This window comes from Bos grunniens, chromosome 18 (genome assembly GCF_055505025.1).
Source record: "Bos grunniens cultivar Pamir isolate PY7600 chromosome 18, Bosgru_T2T1.0, whole genome shotgun sequence".
Classification (NCBI taxonomy): Eukaryota; Metazoa; Chordata; class Mammalia; order Artiodactyla; family Bovidae; genus Bos; species Bos grunniens.
In genome coordinates, this window is record NC_141182.1 from 49,092,526 (window position 1) to 49,111,633 (window position 19,108).

General features: G+C 45.3%; 1 long non-coding RNA gene across 1 annotated transcript; it reads right to left on the reverse strand.

Moving 5' to 3' along the window:
- Positions 1 to 5,850: 5,850 nt before the first annotated feature.
- On the reverse strand, positions 5,851 to 18,656 carry LOC147353816 (uncharacterized). The gene is made up of 3 exons (XR_015146717.1): positions 18,390 to 18,656; positions 15,724 to 15,786; positions 5,851 to 6,063 (listed from the first exon to the last, which is right to left on the reverse strand). It is a non-coding gene; the product is annotated as an uncharacterized LOC147353816 (long non-coding RNA).
- Positions 18,657 to 19,108: the final 452 nt, after the last annotated feature.

The window sequence follows — 19,108 nt, forward strand, 5'->3', positions numbered from 1 at the left end:
TCGATCCCTAGGTTGGGAAAATTCCCTGGAGAAGGGAATGGCAACCCACTCCAGTATTCTTGCCTAGGAAATTCCATGGACAGAGGAGCCTGATGGGCTATAGTCCATGGGATCACAAAGAGTCAGACACAACTGAGTGATTAACACTTTCGCTCAGATAACCCAGAATAATCTCTCTATTTTATTGCCTGAAACATCAATTACATGTGCAAAGTCCTTTTTGCCATGTAACATACTGCTGTCGCTTTTTTTATATTTGGCCATGCCACTCGGCTTGCAGTTTCTTAGTTCCTCCACTAGGGATTGAACCCAGGCCCTCAGCGGTGAAAGCGTGAATTTCCCTGTCATTCACTTCTGTCTTATCCATCCAACAACTGTCTCAGGTCCTGTTATCTCTTCCAATCGACCTGGATTTGCTCAAACTACCCCAGCTTCTCAGTCTTCTAGATTCACCCCAATTCTTCACTCAGCCCCTACAATCTGGCCCCCAGCCTCACCTGCCTACCATGACTGCCAGTGATAAAGTTTTGGGGCAGCCTTTTGTAGATGGGGCCAGAAGGGTTGACTGATCAAGAGGCATCCTTTCCAACCTCCCTCCACTGTGTCATCATGAGCTGGAAACCAAAAAACCTTTCTCAGACCCCTTTCCAGTTAAGCTCTGGATGCAAGTTAGTTTTGGCCAATGAGGTGTAGTCTAAGAGATTCAAAAGGGAGGAGTGAGACATAGACCTTCTCCCACTGTCTTGATTTTGTTCTGCAGCAGGATCCCAGTTGGGCTTCCCAGGTGGCACTAGTGGTAAAGAATCTGCCTGTCAAAGCAGGAGACACAAAAGACTTGGGTTCCATCCCTGGGTTGGGAAAATCCCCTGGAGTAGGAAATGGCACCCCACTCCCGAAATCTTGCCTGGGAGATCCCGTGGGCAGAGGAGCCTGGGGAGCTATAGTCCATGGGGCCACAAAGAGTCAAGTAAGACTGACCACACACATGCACACACACACACACACACAGCATTCCAGTGAATTCCTACCCATTCACAAGTGTCAAGAATCAGTAGGACAGGACTTGCCTGGTGGTCCAGTGATTAAGACTCTGTGCTCCCAATTCAGGGGGTACGGGCTCAATCCCCAGTCAGGGTTAGATCTCAATGCCAAGTGGCTCGACCAAACAAGAAGTGGTAGAACAACCTCATAATCGCTGAGCCCAACACAGGATGTACTGGTAAAGTCGTCAGTTTCAATGATAACCTTGTGATCTTCCATCTCCACCTATTTGTGGCAGAGGGATCAGTCAGGGTCCAGTCGGGAAAATGGAACCACTCTAGGTTATTTTAGGCAAGAGGGTTTTAAATTCAGATATTTGTGCAACTGGAGACGATCACTTGACTACTAAGCGAGGTAAGTCTAAACATGAAAGACAAATACCATATCACTTACATGTGGAATCTAAAATGTGATACAAATGAACTTACCTGTGGAGCAGAATAGGGGCCATAGGGAGCAGACTGGTGCTTGCCAAGGGGAGAGGATGGGACTGGGAGTTTGGGATTGGCAGATGCAACCTTGTATATATAGAATGGATAAATAAGATCCTCGTACATGCACAGGGAACTATATTCAACATCCTGTGATAAACCATAATGGAAAAGAATATGAAAAAGACTATATATATGTGTGTGTGTGTGTGTTTTGTGTTCTTTTTTGTATTCTTGTATATGTATAGATATATACATGTATATATATATACATGCACGCTAAGTTGAACCCACATCATATATATAAATCCAACCAGTCCATTCTGAAGGAGATCAGCCCTGGGATTTCTTTGGAAGGAATGATGCTAAAACTGAAACTCCAGTACTTTGGCCACCTCCTGCGAAGAGTTGACTCATTGGAAAAGACTCTGATGCTGGGAGGGATTGGGGGCAGGAGGAGAAGGGGATGACAGAGGATGAGATGGCTGGATGGCATCACTGACTCGATGGACGTGAGTCTGAGTGAACTCCGGGAGTTGGTGATGGACAGGGAGGCCTGGTGTGCTGCGATTCATGGGGTCACAAAGAGTTGGACACGACTGAGCGACTGATCTGATCTGATATATTAATAACTAAGTCACTTTGCTGTACAGCAGTAATTAATATAACATTGTAATTCAACTATACTTCAATAAAAAATAAAACTTTAAATACATCAGTTCAGTTCAGTTCAGTTCAGTAGCTCAATCGTGTCCGACTCTTTGCAACCCCATGAACTGCAGCATGCCAGGCCTCCCTGTCCGTCACCAACTCCCAGAGTTTACCCAAACTCATATCCATTGAGTGGGTGGTGCCATTCAACCATCCCATCCTCTGTCGTCCCCTTCTCCTCCTGCCCTCAATCTTTCCCAGCATCTGGGTCTTTTCAAATGAGTCAGCTCTTCACAGCAGGTGGCCAAAGTATTGGAGTTTCAGCTTTAACATCAGTCCTTCCAATGAACACCCAGGACTGATCTCCTTTAGGATGGACTGGTTGGATCTCCTTGCAGTCCAAGGGACTCTCAAGAGTCTTCTCCAACACCACAGTTCAAAAGCATCGATTCTTCAGCGCTCAGCTTTCTTTATAGTCAGATTAATTGGTTGCATAGGTGTTAGAAGCCTGGAAGAGCAAAACAAAAGATGTCAGGGTAACCCAAAGACTGTAATGAAATAAACCCGCTATCACCTCTGGGTCTGAAGGAGCAAAGGAAGTCAGGTGGTACTCCCAGAATCCAGGGTCTTAGAGATGAGACCCCATTTGGTGGATTCCAAGATTACCAAGAGCTGGGGCTGGGATCTCCAAGGAGGCACCAAGGCAGTTCAGCTCCAGCCTCTGAAGGGAGCCCCTGCAATAGGTGCCCAAGCTCCAAAAGGAGAACTGTGAAGCTGGTTTTCTGATATTCGAACGCAGATTCCCTGCAGCTGGTTCTTTGATCATCCAGGGTGCCTGAGATATTATCCTGCTGGTATATTTGTAGGGGGAGGAAATGTACAAAGTAGCTAGGACTGGGAACACAGCAGTATTCCAGCTGAAACTAGAGCTATCCATTGTGTAGTAGATGCCATGATACACGATCCAAACTCCCATTCAGGAATGACGAACTTACTTCTCCAGGTGTTGGAAATGCTTAGCCGTCAGCTCTCTTTAGGAATTGCCTAGGCTGAATAAAACTGCTTTGCCTAAATTCACACCTCACTCCAGTGTAGCCAATGACTGATGAACAGGAGATGTAAAGACCCAGGAGTCCAACAGGAGTCCAACTCAATACAGGAGTGTGATTCAAGAGAATTTGAAGAGCCATCCAGAGCCCCCGGAAGGTCAGGAGAGGTCTTTATTGGGAATACATCACAGCTCAACTTCTCTGCCCAAGCCTCATTCAATGCCCTCACTTTCACAGGTGTTGATCTCAAGAACCCTCCCTAGTGTTCTCCTCAGGGACCCCAGCCATGATACACAGAGACTGAGAGGATGCGGAGCTGGAGGAAGTTCCTGCTTTCTTCTCTCATTGGCAGAAATTAATCATAAGATGGCAAAGGAGTCTAGGCAAATGTAGTTTGTAAGCTTTCAACCCTATAATCACAGAGCAGAGACAAACGAGCTTGAGGCTGAGACTACAGATGAATAAACAGTCTTCCCAATATGCTCTTGAATTCAACAGTCCTGCAATAGTCTCTTGAGTCCCATCTTCCATCTGTGGCAGAAATAGCAATTTCTGGTTCAGTTCTGCAGCATTGTTTGAGAATCATTTCTGGAGGCCAAGCCTACAGCTTTCTCCTCTGAGCCTTTAAATGACTTTATAAGTGTATTAAGGTTCTCCAGAAAGCAGAACCAATAAGAAATATAGATACAGATTTAGATATAGATACAGATTCAGAAAGAGGAAGAGATTTATTTTAGGGAATTGGCTCACGTGACTATGGAAGTTGGAAAGTCCAAAATCTGTAGGGTGCACTGAAAACCTGGATATCCTGGAAAGAGGGGATGTTGCAGTTCAAGTCCAAAGCCATTCTGCTGGCAGAACTTCCTCTTGCTCAGAGAAGGTCAGTTCTTTGTTCTATCAGGCCTTCAACTGATCGGATGAGGCCCACCCTCATGGCAGAGGACAATCTGCTTTACTCAAAGTCCACTGATTTAAATGTTAACTTCATCCAAAAACACCCTCACAGAAACATCCAGAATAATGTTTGACCAAATACCTGGGCATCATGGCCCATGCAAATATACACATAAAATTAACTACCTAATTTTTACTATTACACTCCTTTCTGTCTAGAACAGCTAGACTGGTTTATTCCTTCTAGAAGTGAACCCTGACTGATATCAGTATCCGTCTTTTCACAAGACACTTGTTAACTGCTTCAAAGTCTTTCTCTATACAAAGTCTCTTTGTTAAGGGCTGAGGTGAGTCAGATGGATAATCTCAGGTGAGATCACTGGATTCAGGACCCAGATCTGCCACTGACTAGGTCTGTGCCTTTGATCAAATCATCTAACCTCTCTGTACCTTGCTTTCCTCTGAAATAAAGGCAAAAATAACACCTAACTCATAAGGTTGTTGAAAAAAATCTATGGTTATTTAACACATCTAAATCACAGAATAATTCTCCGCACATCATCTCTGCTCAATAAATGTTAGTTATCATGATCACGAGCATCATCACCTATCCGTGTTCCTGAAGCTTTATTGCCCGCTTGAGTTTAATGTTTTCTCCACAAACACTGGCATATAGGGACTCTTGGCCAGTCTTTCCAAGAAGTTCTGAATCAGAAGAGGGGAAAATTCAATAAGGACGGGAACAGGGACAGACAGATAAATAGATTCAGGCTAGGAGCAATCCAACTTCAAAAAGACTTCAAGAAAAAAGCAAGAGCAACTTGTTTCTGTGGAAAATCTGCACTGTTTAAGCTAGAACAAAGATGGATATTTCAAAATCTTCAAGGCAGTTTGTAACCACCAATGGAATAATTGATTCAGAAGAGGATCAGCAATGAACACTAAAACCTTTGGGTGAAAAGTTGTTGGATGGGAGTTCTCTGGTGGTCCAGTGATTAGGACTCTGACCTTTTACTGCAGGGAGCATGGGTTCAATCCCTGGTTGGGGAACTGAGATCCCACAAGCTGGGTGGTATGGCAAAAAAGTAAACTAAATAAAATATTTTTAAATTTATTTTTTAATTGGAGGAAAATTGGTTTACAATGTTGTATTCCTTTCTGCCATACAACAATGTGAATCAGTCAAGAGGGAGGGGAAGGAATCCCTCCCTCTCCTCCCTCCATCCCATCCCTCTGGGTCATAAAATATTTTTTAAAAAAGAAATAAAAATTGTTGGAGCACAGGATATTCACACAATCTCCAGTATAATCCCACAGATGACTCATTAACTAGAAGGAAGGGAAGAAGTCTTTGCAATGGAGAAATCTGGCAGACTCCACCTTAACCCAAGGACTTCCCAGGTGGCGCAGTGGTAAAGAATACACCTGCCAATACAGGAGACACAAGAGATGCAGGTTCAATCCTTGGGTCAGGAAGATCCCAGGGAGATCCCTCAGATCCCTGAGGAGGACATGGCAACCCATTCCAGTATTCTTGCCTGAAAATTCCATGGATAGAGGAGCCTGGCGGGTTGCAGTTCATGGGGTCACAAAGAGTCGGTTGAGATCGAGCACACACACACGCATGCACGCACGCACGCACACACACACACACGCACACACACACACACGCACACACACACACCTTAACCCAATCAGCAAAAAAGGAGATAAACTGACAGCATGTCCCTCGAGATGTGATACGCCGAGGACACAACATCACTTCTGAATTATTCTTGGCCAAAACGATTAACTTTAATTGAATCATGAATAAAGAATTAAACAAACCCAAGCCAAAATACCTTACACAACAACTAGCTTGGAGTCTTCAAAAATGTCAATGTCATAAAAGAAAAAAAAAAAAAAAAAGGCTTGTGGAACTGCTCCAGATCAAAGGATGGCAAGAGAGATGACATTCACATCAAAATGCAATGCACGGTCCTTGACTGGATAGGATCCTGAATTTGAAAAAATATGAAGAACAAAGCTATTGTTGATATAACTGGATACATTTTAACATGGAGTGCATATTAGGTAATACACAGTTGATCCTGTTACTCTAATGTTAAAATTGTGGAGTATTGTGAGTTAGGTAGGAGATGTCCTTGTTTCTAGGAGCTTCGAAGACAGTGTTTAGGTAGGAAGTACTGTAATGTCTGCAACTTCCTTTCAAGTGGAAGAGAGAAGTGAAATTAACAGTGGTGAATCAAGGTAAAGGGTATATGAGTGCTCATTGTACTACTCCTGTAACTTTTCTATAAGAGTGAAAGTTTTCAAAATAAAAAACTGGAGGCAAGTCATCAAGTATATTTTTTTAAAACTTCTTCCACATTCCAAATGATTTTAAGCTTTATTCCTGCTCCTTTGGAGTGTTAGCCAGAAGCACATTCATTCAATTCTTATTGAGAGCCTATTGTGTGCTTGGCATTATTCTAAGGCACTGGGGAAGCAGTGGTAAACAGAACACCTAAAAATCCTTGCTGTGGCAGTCTAGTGGGAAATGCTTCTCAAGCTGACATATCTGGCATTCTCCACACCAGCACATTCACCACCTGCCTACAGGTGTGTGGCAAAGACTGCTTCTGGCCTAGGCTATATCCAACCTCCACTTCTTTAATAACAGAACCCTGATTTAATGGCAGATGGCAATGGTCCAGGCTAAAAGATGTTTACCATCCTCCCTTGCAGCTAAGACAAAAAAAATCCCTCAAGTCAAGGTATTCCCTGGTGGTCCGGTGGTTAGGACTCTGAGCTTTCACTGCCAAGGGTGCCAGTTCAATCCTTGGTCCAGGAACTAAGATTCCACAAGCCTTGTGGTGCAGCAAAACAAACAAAAAACTCTCAGGTCATTGGATGGGGCTTCCAGGAAAATTTCTTAAAGGGAATAGGCAGCTGGCAGATACCCTTTATGTCCTTTATCCTTCCATGTAATATGTACTTTGAATATAGCTTGGGCTCCAGCAAATACAATGAATGAAGAAATTATTTTTTTTAATATTTTTATATTTAGCTGCCTTGGGTCTTAATTGTGGCTTGCAGGCTCAGGGATCACTAATTGCAGTACATGGGCTTAGTTGCTTCTAGGCATGTGGGATCTTAGTTCCCCAACCAGGGATCAAACCCACATCCCCTGCATTGCAAGGCAGATGCTTTACCACTGGACTACCAGGGAAGTCCCAAGAAATGATCTTAAGATTGGAACACATTGCTGAGACTGGCAGAGCAGAAGGCTGAAAGGAGCCTGGATCCCTAATGTGGAGTTGAAATACTAGTCCTGCCTCCGGATTTGTTTTGCATGGGACAGAAATAAACTTCTATCTTGCATAAGTGACCTCTGTTCTAACAGTCAAATATAATTAATTCACAACTGACACAAGAGCCCTTAGGAACGCCTACAAACCAACCAGAGCTGAAGGGGAAAAGTGTTAATGATGACACTGTTTATTGAGTGCTATCTACATGCCAGGCATGGATTTAAGTATTTTGCACGCACTAATTTTTCTAATCTTCACATCAACCTACAAAATTGTTGTTCAGTCATTAAGTCATGTCCCACTCTTTGTGACCCCATGGACTGAAGCATGCCAGGCTCCCCTGTCCACCACCATCTCCTGGAGTTTGTTCATATTCACGTCCATTGAGTCGACAATGCTATCTAACCATCTCATCCTCTGCTGCCCCCTTCTCCTTTTGACTTCCATCTGTCCCAGCATCAGGGTATTTTCCAGTGAGCTGGCGGTTCATATCAGGTGGCCAAAGTATTGGAGCTTCAGTTTCAGCCTTCTTTATGGTCTCTCACCTCTGTACATGACTATCAGTTTAGTGCAGTTCAGTCACTCAGTCATGTCCGACTCTTTGCAACCCCATGGACTGCAGCACGCCAGGCTTCCCTGTCCATCACCAACTCCTGGAGCTTATTCAAACTCATGTCCATTGAGCTGGTGATGCCATCCAACCATCTCATTCTCTGTCATCCCCTTCTCCTCCTGCCTTCAATCTTTCCCAGCATCAGGGGCTTTTCAAATGAGTCAGTTCTTTGCATCAGGTGGCCAAAGTATTGGAGTTTCAGCTTCAGCATCAGTCCTTCCAATGAATATTCAGGACTGAGTTCCTTTAGGATGGACTAGTTATATCTCCTTACAGTCCAAGGAGCTTTGACTATATGGACCTTTGTCAGCAAAGTGATGTCTCTGCTTTTTAATACACTGTCTAACTTTGTCAGAGCTTTCCATCCAAGGAGCAAGCATCTTTTAATCTCATGGTTGCAATCACTGTACACAGTGATTTGGGAGTCCAAGAAAATAAAATCTGTCACGCTTCCACTTTTTCTCCATCTATTTGCCCTGAAGTGATGGTACAGGATGCCATGATCTTAGTTTTTTTTAATGTTGAAACAACGTTGAAACAAGCCAGCTTTTTCACTCTCCTCTTTCACATTTATCAAGAGGCTCTTTAGTTCCTCTTCATTTTCTGCCAAGTGGTATCATCTCCATATCTAAGGTTGTTGATATTTCTTCCAGAAATATTGATTCCACCTTGCGATTCATCCAGCCTGGCACTTTGCATGTTGTACTCTGCATGTAAGTTTAATAAGCAGGGTGACAATATACAATCTTGTTGTATTCCTTTCCCAATTTGGAACCAGTCATTTGCTCCATGTAAGGGTCTAACTATTGCTTCTTGACCCTCATACAGGTTTCTCAGGAGACAGGTAAGGTAGTCTGGTAATCCCATCTCTTTAATAACTTTCCATAGTTTCTTATGATCCACACAGTCAAAGGCTTTAGTATAGTCAATAAAGCAGAAGTAGATGTTTTTCTGGAAATCCTTTGATTTCTCTATGATCCAGCAAATGTTGGCAATTGATCCCTGGTTCCTCTGACTCTTCAAAACCCAGCTTGTACATTTGGAAGTTCTCTGATGCCTAACTTGAAGGATTTTGAGCATAACCTTGCTAGCATGTGAAATGAGCACAATTGTACAGTAGCTGAAACATTCTTTAGCATTGCCCTTCTTTGGGATTGGAATGAAAACTGACCTTTTCCAGTCCTGTGGCTACTGGTGAATTTTCCAAATTTGCTGTCATATTGAGTGCAACACTTTTACAGCATCATCTTTTAGGATTTGAAATAGCTCAGCTGGAATTCCATCACCTCTACTAACTTTGTTTGTAGTAATGCTTCCTAGGCCCACTTGACGTCATACTCCAAGATGTCTGGCTCTAGGTGAGTGATCATTCCATCATGGTTATCCGGGTCATTAAAATCTGTTTTGTATAGTTCTTCTGTGTATTCTTGCCACCTCTTCTTAATATCTTCTGATTCTCTTAGGTCCTTTCCTTTTCTGTCCTTTGTAATGCCCATGAAAAAACTTGTACATAAATGTTTATAGCAGCCTGATTCATAATAGCCAAAGAGTGGAAAACACCCCAGAGGTCCACCAACTGATAAATGAATAAACAAAACACGGTATATCCATACCATGGAATATTATCAGCCATAAATAGAAAAGAAGAACTGATCCATGCTACAATATGGATGACCCTTGAAAACATCATACTAAGTAAAAGAAGCCAGACACAAAAGATCATATGCTATATAATTCTATTTGTATGAAATGGCTAGAATAGGCAAATCCATAGAGACAGAAAGAGATTGAAAGTGTGTAGTCACTCAGTTGTGTTCATCTCTTCGCAACTCCATGGACTATAGTCCATCAGGCTCCTCTGTCTGTGGGATTCTCCAGGCAAGAATACTTGGGTTGGCTGCTGTTCCCTTCTCCGGGGATCTTCCAACCCAGGAATACAAATGGGATCTCCTGCATTGCAGGCAGATTCCTTACCATCTGAACCACCAGGGAAGCCCTAGAAAGTAGACCAGTGGTTGTCTAGGGCACAAAGAGTCAGAAACAACTTAGCAACTAAACCATCACCACCAGGGCTGTATGTGAGGGGAAGAGATTGAGAGGAAATGGAGAGTGACTGATAAAACATACAGGATTTCTTCTGAGGGTGTTGAAAAGGTTCCAAAATTGATTGTGGTGATGGCTTTGCAACTCTGTGAATCTATAAGAACCATTGAATTGTACTCTTGTTTTACATTGAAATATAGTTAATTTACAATGTTGTGTTAGTTTTGTTTTCTTTTTTAAGAATTTTTATTTTCCCAATTATACTGACAACAGCAAGATTGCTTTGGGGAGAGAGGAACAGCCTCCTGAGATGTTTCCACTGGCCAGGAAGACTAGGTTGAGGTGATGTAGTTGCTGTTTAAAGGGCCCTTTTATTATTTTTTTTATTTTCTTTTTTAATCTGACCAGGCTGCACAGCATATGTGATTGAACCTGAGCCCCCTACATAGGAAGCATGGAGTCTTAACCACTGGACTGCCAGGGAAATCCTAATGTTGTGTTAGTATTAAACTGTACACTTTAAATAGGTGAATTACATGGTGTGTGAATTATATCTTGATAAAGCTGTTACCAAAAATATATGTAATATAATGTTAGGTAGAGATACAGACTCCTTGCCACACCATCTGCCAGGCTCCTCTGTCCATGGAATTTTCCAGACAAGAATATTCTAGTGGGTGGGCATTTCCTGCTCCAGGGAATCTTCTCAAACCAGGGATCGACCTGTGTCTCCTGCATCTCCTACACTAGCAGGCAGATTCTTTGCCACCGAGAATCTCTAGTTTGAAGTACATAAGACAGACTTGAATATAAACTCTGAAGCCACGTAATAATTGCTGGAGTAGGTTGCTTCACCCTGCTGACCCTCAGTTTCCTCATCTATATAACTAGAATAATAATAATATGTACTTCATGTACTTGTTGTGAGAATTAAATGAAGAAGATAACAATATCTGGGAGATAAAATGTGTTCAATAAATCTTGGGTTTTGTTGTTTAAAAAAGGAGAGGGAGAGAGCTACAGTAGGTGGCCACAAAAATGGGAAGCAGTCATTCAGTGGCTTTTACAATAAAATGCCTCTGGGAAAAGAATCTATGGAACTTCCCTGGTGGTTCAATGGTTAAGACCCTGCACTTTCAATGCAGAAGGCATGGGTTCGATCCCTGATGAGGGAACTAAGATCCCACATGCTTCCTAGCATGGTCAAAGAAAAAAAAAAAAAGACTAAAAAAGAGTGGATATATGTATATATGGGCTTCCCAGGTGGCGCTAGTAGTAAAGAATCTGCCTGCAATGCAGGAGACACAGGAGATGCAGTTTCAATCCCTGGGTCAGGAAGATCCCCTGGAGGAGGGCATGGCAACCCACTCCAGTAGTAAAGAATCTGCCTGCAATGCAGGAGACACAGGAGATGCAGTTTCAATCCCTGGGTCAGGAAGATCCCCTGGAGGAGGGCATGGCAACCCACTCCAGTATCCTTGCCTGGAGGACAGAGGAGCCTGGTGGTCTCCAGTCCATGGGATCACAAAGAGTCAGACACGACTAAGCGACTAAGCACAGCATAGCATACTTCAATAAAAATCTGTTTAAAGCCTCCGGTTCTTTCGGGGAGGTTGTGAAGGACGTTCATGGAGGCTAATCCTGTCCTTTAGCAATTCTAAGCAACAGGTATAGGGTTTTTCTCCCCAGAGAGGCCCTCATGGTGTGGTTGGAGATTAGTCCAGGCTTTTGGCTTCCCTGATAGCTCAGTTGGTAAAGAATTGAGACCCCGGTTGGATTCCTGGGTCTGGAAGATCCCCTGGAGAAGGGAAAGGGTACCCACTCCAGTATTCTAGTCTAGAGAATTCCATGGACTGTATAGTCCATGGGGTCGCAAAGACTCAGACACGACTGAGTGACTTTCACTTTCACTTTGGCTTCATAAGCTGCCACTCTACCCTCTATGATAATCTACAAGCTTCCCAAAGTCTTTACCTGAATGTCTCTACTGCTCTAGCCAGTGTGGATTCTGTTGTTTGCAACTAAGAGCCTTGACAGATCTAGACAGGAAGGGGTTTATTCAAGGGACAGTAGTAAGGACATTTGTAGAGGAGAGAGGGGCGATGAGGAAGATGAGGTTAGAAGACTGGAGGGCCAGCCCTCAAAGGGTTCTGTAAAACACGGTAGGGGCTTGGATTTGATTCTGAGTGAAATGGGAGTCATGAGAGGCTCCTGAATAGAAGGAGGACGCAATCTCTGTGTGTGGGAGACAGACCAGGGTGGGAGTGAGCACCAGGGAGGAGGCTGCTGTGATTCAGCAGGAGGTGAGCATATCACCACCAGGATGGGGGCTGTGGAGAGGATGAGAAGTGGGTAAATTTGGAAGCACTTTGAAAGTACCAGCCAGCAGGATTTGCTGATAAATTGAAAACAGTATGGGCTAGGTGTGAGAAAGAGACAGACAGACAGAGGGAGAAAGAGGAAAATCAAGGATGACTTGATGGATACAAAGGAAAGCAACATTGCATACGTTCATCTCAGGGAATCTCTCTAATGATGAGCACTTTCATATACCACCATCATCATCATTTATTATGGGAGGTGTTTGAGACAACTCATCTAAACCCATCTTCTTTATTCTGGCAACCCCCTCAAACCCTACATATGTCCCCTGGGATTCCAATAAAGCCCTCTGCCATGCTCCAATTTATTCAAAAACATCTGCTCCCTTATTTGGTGCTCCTCACAAGGAAAATAGGGGAGACTCAGGGCAATGTCCTTCCCTCCCACCCATTCCATGGATTCTAAGGATTTGCCTGTCCAGGGTTCTCTTGGAAGGATCCCAGGATCCCTATTCTAGCCTCCTTTCCTTTTTATTTATTTATTTGGTTGCTCCAGGTCTTAGTTGCAACACAGGGGACCTTCAATCTTCCTTGCAGCATGCGGGATCTTTAGTTGCAACATGAGGAATCTAGTTCCCCAACCACAGATCGAACCCTTGTTCCCTGCACTGGAAGCATGGAGTCTTAGCCCCTGGTCCAACAGGGAAGTCCTTAGCCTCCCAAATTCAGTTTTTCTGATACTCTCCCAAATTCAGTATTTCATCTGTCATCTCCTGGCCGTGCCCACCGAGACCTCCCTAGGCCGGACCAAACCCTGACAGCAAATTCCAATTCAGCTAGCGTGTTTGTTTACTTACATAAACTAAGATTGTCCCTCCAGCCAATCTAGTGGTTCAGGGTCTTTGCTTGCTTTACAATCACTTGGGGAACTGTAAAGACACCAGTGTCTGGGCTGCAGTCCCAGAGATTTGATTGGTCTTAATTGTTACACTCGATCAGTGGTGCTCTCAAGCTTTAATGTGCATCAAAATCAGCTGGAGTTCTTGCTGAAGCCTAGGAGACTGGACTCCACGACCAGAATTTCTGATTCACTGTAGCTCAGAGAATTTGCATTTCTAAGAAGTTCCCAGTGGACTTCCCTGGTGGTTCAGTGGCTAAGAAGCCACCTGCCAATGCAGGGGATATGGGTTCAATCCTGGTCTGGGAAGATGCCACATGCCAAGGGCTAACTAAGTCTGTACGCCACAACTGCTGAGCCCACGTGCCCTAGAGCCCGTGCTCTGCAACAAGAGAAACCACCGCAATGAGAAGCCCACGCACCACAACTGGAGAGTAACCCCCGCTCGCCGCAACTAGAGAAAGACTTTGCAAAGCAATGAAGACCCAGCGCAGCCAAAAATAAATAAGTAAATAAAAAAATATTTTAATTAAAAAAAAAAGAAGAAGTTCCAGGTGAAGCTGATGCTGCTGGCGCAAGGACCACACTTTGAGAACCACTACACTATACCAGGGCTTCCCTGATAGCTTAGATGGTAAAGCATCTGCCTACAATGCAGGACACCCGGGTTCGATCCCTGGGTCGGGAAGATCCCCTGGAGAAGGAAATGGCAACCCACTCCAGTATTCTTGCCTGGAGATTCTCATGGATGGAGGAGCCTGGTGGGCTACAATCCGTGGGTTCGCAAAGAGTCAGACACGACTGAGCGACTTCACTTTAACTTTTAACTTCACTTTAATGCTATACCAAGAGGTGGTAACTTATAATAGTTAAAACTCTTGCTCCTCAAGTGTGATCCACAGACCATCAGCATCACCTTGGGAGAGTGTTAGAAATGCAGGATCTCAGGCCCAACCCCCCACCTACTGAATCAGAAATCTGCATTTTAACAATATCCCCAGGTGATTCATACATATGTTAAAATTAAGGGAGTACTAGGTTCAATCCCAGTGCCGCCTATTATTAACTATGAGATTAGGAAGTGGTTTCTTGAGGTCTCAGTTTCCTCACCTGTAAAATGAGAGTAATAATAATACCTACCTTATAAGGACATAACCAGGATTCAATGAGTTAATCTAACTATAGCAGTGCCTAGCATCAAATATGTACCCAGCAAACATTTGCTATATTTGCTATATTATCACCTTCCCAGATGTTTCTAATGTGCAGCTGAGGCTAAAAAACACAGAGCAAGGCTAAAAGCAGGGCCCTCCCCTGGGGGCCTCAGGAGCCATGAAGATATTGATAAAATATGAAAACAGGCTGAAATGGAGATGCACACACCCAGATAGAGGCCAGAGCCGGAAAACAGACAGCAGCAAAGAGCCAGAGTCTGAAACCCAAGTCAAAAGCTGAAGTGAGGGACTTCCCTGGTGGTCCAGTGGTTAAGAATCCACCTTCCAATGTAGGGTACACGGGGTTCGATCCCCAGTCTGATTGGGGAACTAAGATCCCACATGCTGAGGTGCAGCTAAGCCTGAGAGCCGCAATGAAGACCCAGTGCTGTGAAAAAAAAAAAAAAGCTAAAGCCCAACCCAGGCTCACCCAAAGAGGGAGACAGAGATTCCAGGAGAAATACACCCATAGAGAAGAAGTACCAACCCTTTCCACACACAGAAGTTAAAGGCAAAGCTGGGTGAGGCCAACCTCCCTCCCCTGATCAACATCTGTCTGTCTATCCATCTATCCCTCTGCCCAGTCCATGGCCCAGCCATGACTCCCCTCTCCCTGCCGGGTCCTTATCCCTTCAGCCTGTCCATCCAGCAGGTACGGCCACAGGTCCAGCCATGATCCACGTGGCACATTTAGGGGCACACAGCTGGGAGATACGGCTGTGCTGCAAGGTTAGAGTCCCCAGGCGTTCAAGAGAACAGCTCAAGCTCACCATCTTTGTGAGCCTCCCCCATGAATGTTCCCAGGTGGCGCTAGTGGTAAAGAACCTGCCTGTCAATGCAGGAGACTTAAGAGACCAGTTTGATCCCTGGGTCAGAAGGAGAGCATGTTAACCCACTCCAGTATTCTTGCCTGGAGAATCCCATGGACAGAGGAGCCTGGCATGCTTCAGTCCATAAAGTCACATAGAGTCGGACACAACTGAAGTGATATAGCATGCATGCACCCATGAGTGTTAAGTGGTTCTCAAGTCAGGCACACCTAGAATTGAATCTGACTCCACCACTTATTAGCTGTGTGGCCTAGGGCAGATTGCTTGACTTCTCTGTGTCTTGATTTCCTCATCTGGGAAATAGAAATAATATGTCTGACTTAGGTCCTGAGGATTTAGGGGGATAACACAAGGGATGCATTTAGAACAGGGCCTAGTATAGGGTAAGCAGTCAAATGTCACCACCGGGGTTTATGACCTCCTTCTTGTCCTGCTGAAGGCTTACCTCCAGGGCTCCCACTCTCAGCATGCCACTCTCAGGTCCTCTGTGGACTCAGGCTCTCCTTCACTGGGAGATAACAGAGAGAGCTCTTACTATTGAGGTCTATCCCCCTTACCCAGCCCTCATGTTGTGGGCGGAGACCCCCTCCCACTCTGCTGCTACTCTCAGACCCACTCCCCGCTGAGGGACTAAGGCAGTAGACAACTGATCATCTGGCCCACGGTACGGGCTCATTAGCATATGATGAGAGAGGGACTTCCCTGGCGGTCCAGTGATTAAGAATCCCCCTTACAGGGGAAGGGATGGTTAGGGACTTTGGGAAGGTCATATACACACTTCTATATTTAAAATGGATAAACAACAAAGACCTGTTATATAGCACATGGAACTCTACTCAATGTTATGTACCAGCCTGAATGGGAGGCGGACTTGGGGGAGAATGGATAACTGTATATGTATGGCTGAGTTCCTTCGCTGTTCACTGAAAGTATCACAACATTGTTAATTGGCTATACCCCAATACAAGGGGCTTCCCTGATAGCTCAGTTGGTAAAGAATCCACCTGCAATGTAGGAGATCCCGGTTCAATTCCTGGGTCGGGAAGATCCCCTGGAGAAGCGGTAGGCTACCCACTCCAGTATTCTTGGGCTTCCCTTGTGGCTCAGTTGGTAAAGAATCAGCCCGCAATGTGGGAGACCTGGGTTTGATCCCTGGGTTGGGAAGATCCCCTTGGAGAAGGGAATGGCTACCCACTCCAATATTCTGGCCTGGAGAATTTCATGGACTGTATAGTCCTTGGGGTCACAAAAAGTCGGACATGACTGAGCGACTTTCACTTTCACCCCAATACAAAATCTTTTTGATGTTAAAAATAAAGAATCCCCATTGCAAGGGGTGTAGGTTCAATCGTTGATCAGGGAACTATGATCCCACATACCATGGAGTAACTAAGCCTGAGCTCCACAACTAGAGAAGCCTGCACTCTGCAAGGGAAGAACGAGCACAGCCAAAATAAACAAACTATATCTACAGTGTCAGACTTTATTTTTCTAGGCTCCAAAATCACTGCAGATGGTGACTGCAGCCATGAAATTGAAAGATGCTTACTCCTTGGAAGGAAAGTTATGACCAACCTAGATAGCATGTTCAAAAGCAGAGACATTACTTTGCCAACAAAGGTTCGTCTAGTCAAGGCTATGGTTTTTCCTGTGGTCATGTATGGATGTGAGAGTTGGACTGTGAAGAAGGCTGAGCGCCAAAGAATTGATGCTTTTGAACTGTGGTGTTGGAGAAGACTCTTGAAGTCCCTTGGACTGCAAGGAGATCCAACCAGTCCATTCTGATCCAACCAGCCCTGGGATTTCTTTGGAAGGAATGATGCTAAAGCTGAAACTCCAGTACTTTGGCCACCTCCTGCGAAGAGTTGACTCATTGGAAAAGACTCTGATGCTGGGAGGGATTGGGGGCAGGAGGAGAAGGGGAAGACAGAGGATGAGATGGCTGGATGGCATCACTGACTCGATGGACGTGAGTCTGAGTGAACTCCGGGAGTTGGTGAGGGACACGGAGGCCTGGCATGCTGCAATTCATGGGGTCTCGAAGAGTCGGACACGACTGAGCGACTGATCTGATCTGATCTGATATCTATCTATCTATATAATGAAAGACTCCTCAGGGAGTTGGTGGGCATAGCTCCTGCCCACCCCCCAATAGGATGGGAAAATTGAGGCCTGCCACAGCAAGCAAGGAGTTGGGGGAGCCTAAAGATGGGTATATGTGAGGGTCAAAGCTGAGCAGGACAGCGGGGTCAGGTTAAGGGGGACAGGAGACTGTCAAAGTCAGGTTGAAGACAGAGAGGTGAGGAGACACACTTGAGTGGCACAGGTGGCGGGTGCAGGTGGTGGGCACAAGCACGGAGCAAGTCAGAGAGGAGACCCCAATGCAGGTCCGAACTCTCCTGCCTATCCGTGGCCTCACCTGGCCCTCTCATCTGGCTCCTCTCCCCAGCCTCTCTTACCTGTCTCTCCTCACTTTTCTCCCTCCCCTAACTTCCCCTCAACTCTCTCACGGTCCCAGCCCTGCCCCTTTCACTCCGCCTTCTCACAGGTTCTTATCCAGTTGTGGCTCCCCTCCCCTGCCTTGTCCACCTGTCCCCTCTCAGTCACTCCTTACAGATTTACACTTAGCCTCTTCACCTTGATCCTTCCGCCTCCATCTTTTTCCTCTGTCCCCTTTCACTTGTTCTCCACTTGTCCCCTCTTCTGTATCCTTTTTGCTAACAGGGGCTTCCTGTTTCCCATACGGGGGTCCCCTCAACGCCCTCAGGGCTTCTGGGCACCCTGGGCAGGGCTGAGCAGGGGTGGGGACCTCTGGGCACAGAAGGGATGTGGGGTCAGCGGGTCTTCTCAGACCTGCGAGTGAGCGGTTGGCGAGAGGTGGGGAGGAGCGGCTGCCTAGGAAATGGGGGCCCCGGGGGCGGCGTGGGATCCGAGGTTCTTCAGGGCAAGTAGGTGGAGCCAGTCTACCTCCCTTACCCAAGCTGACCCGAAGTGCCCCTTCCTGCCATCTCCCAGTCTCTGCCCTTGGAAACGCTCCCCTGTATTTGCCTCTTGGGTCCCCCCGCCCCGCCTGCCCCGTCCAGCCTGCAGTGGGGCTCCTGAGAGACTCACCAGATTTCAAGGCGGCTCCGCGGGCACCGAGGGAGGGGTGGGCAGTGTGAGGTGAGCTGAGACCACAAGAAAGGTGCGCGGACTCAGCTCTTCCCACCCCCACCTGGAAAGCCGTGCCTTCCCCTTCCTGCTTCCCAACCCTGACCACCCAGGACAAAGTTGGCCAGTTTCAGGAGCACCGTGAAAGGAGAAAAGCAAACTGCAGAGAAATATGTGACCGATGCCACTTTTGTAAAATCAAAGGAGAATATGTGCGTGAGTCTGCATTTCATATAAGTATATAGAAAAAGCTGTGAGTTAATGGTTATCTAAGGCGGTTGGAGTGGGGCAGGGAGGGGCGGAAAGGGAAGTAAGGAAGAAAGGGGAAGCTGAACGGAAAAATACTTATGCAATCTCTTGTTCTCCTTTTAGTACATTTATTGCGTAAAAAAATTAAAATTTCTAAAATTTTACGATACTGTGGACTTACAAGAAGTTGCAAAAATACTATAGAGAAGCTCCTTGGATCCACTATTACATAATTGTAGCACTTTTCCAAAACTAGGAAACTGACATTGTCACAATGCAATTAACTAGACCACAGACCTTACTGGCACTTCCCCAGTTTTCCAATGCACATTTTTTTTTTAACTTGTATATAATTTGGTGACATTTATATCACATGTATAAGATGCGTAAGTACAACAATCAAGATACAGATTTATTCTGAATTTCCTGGC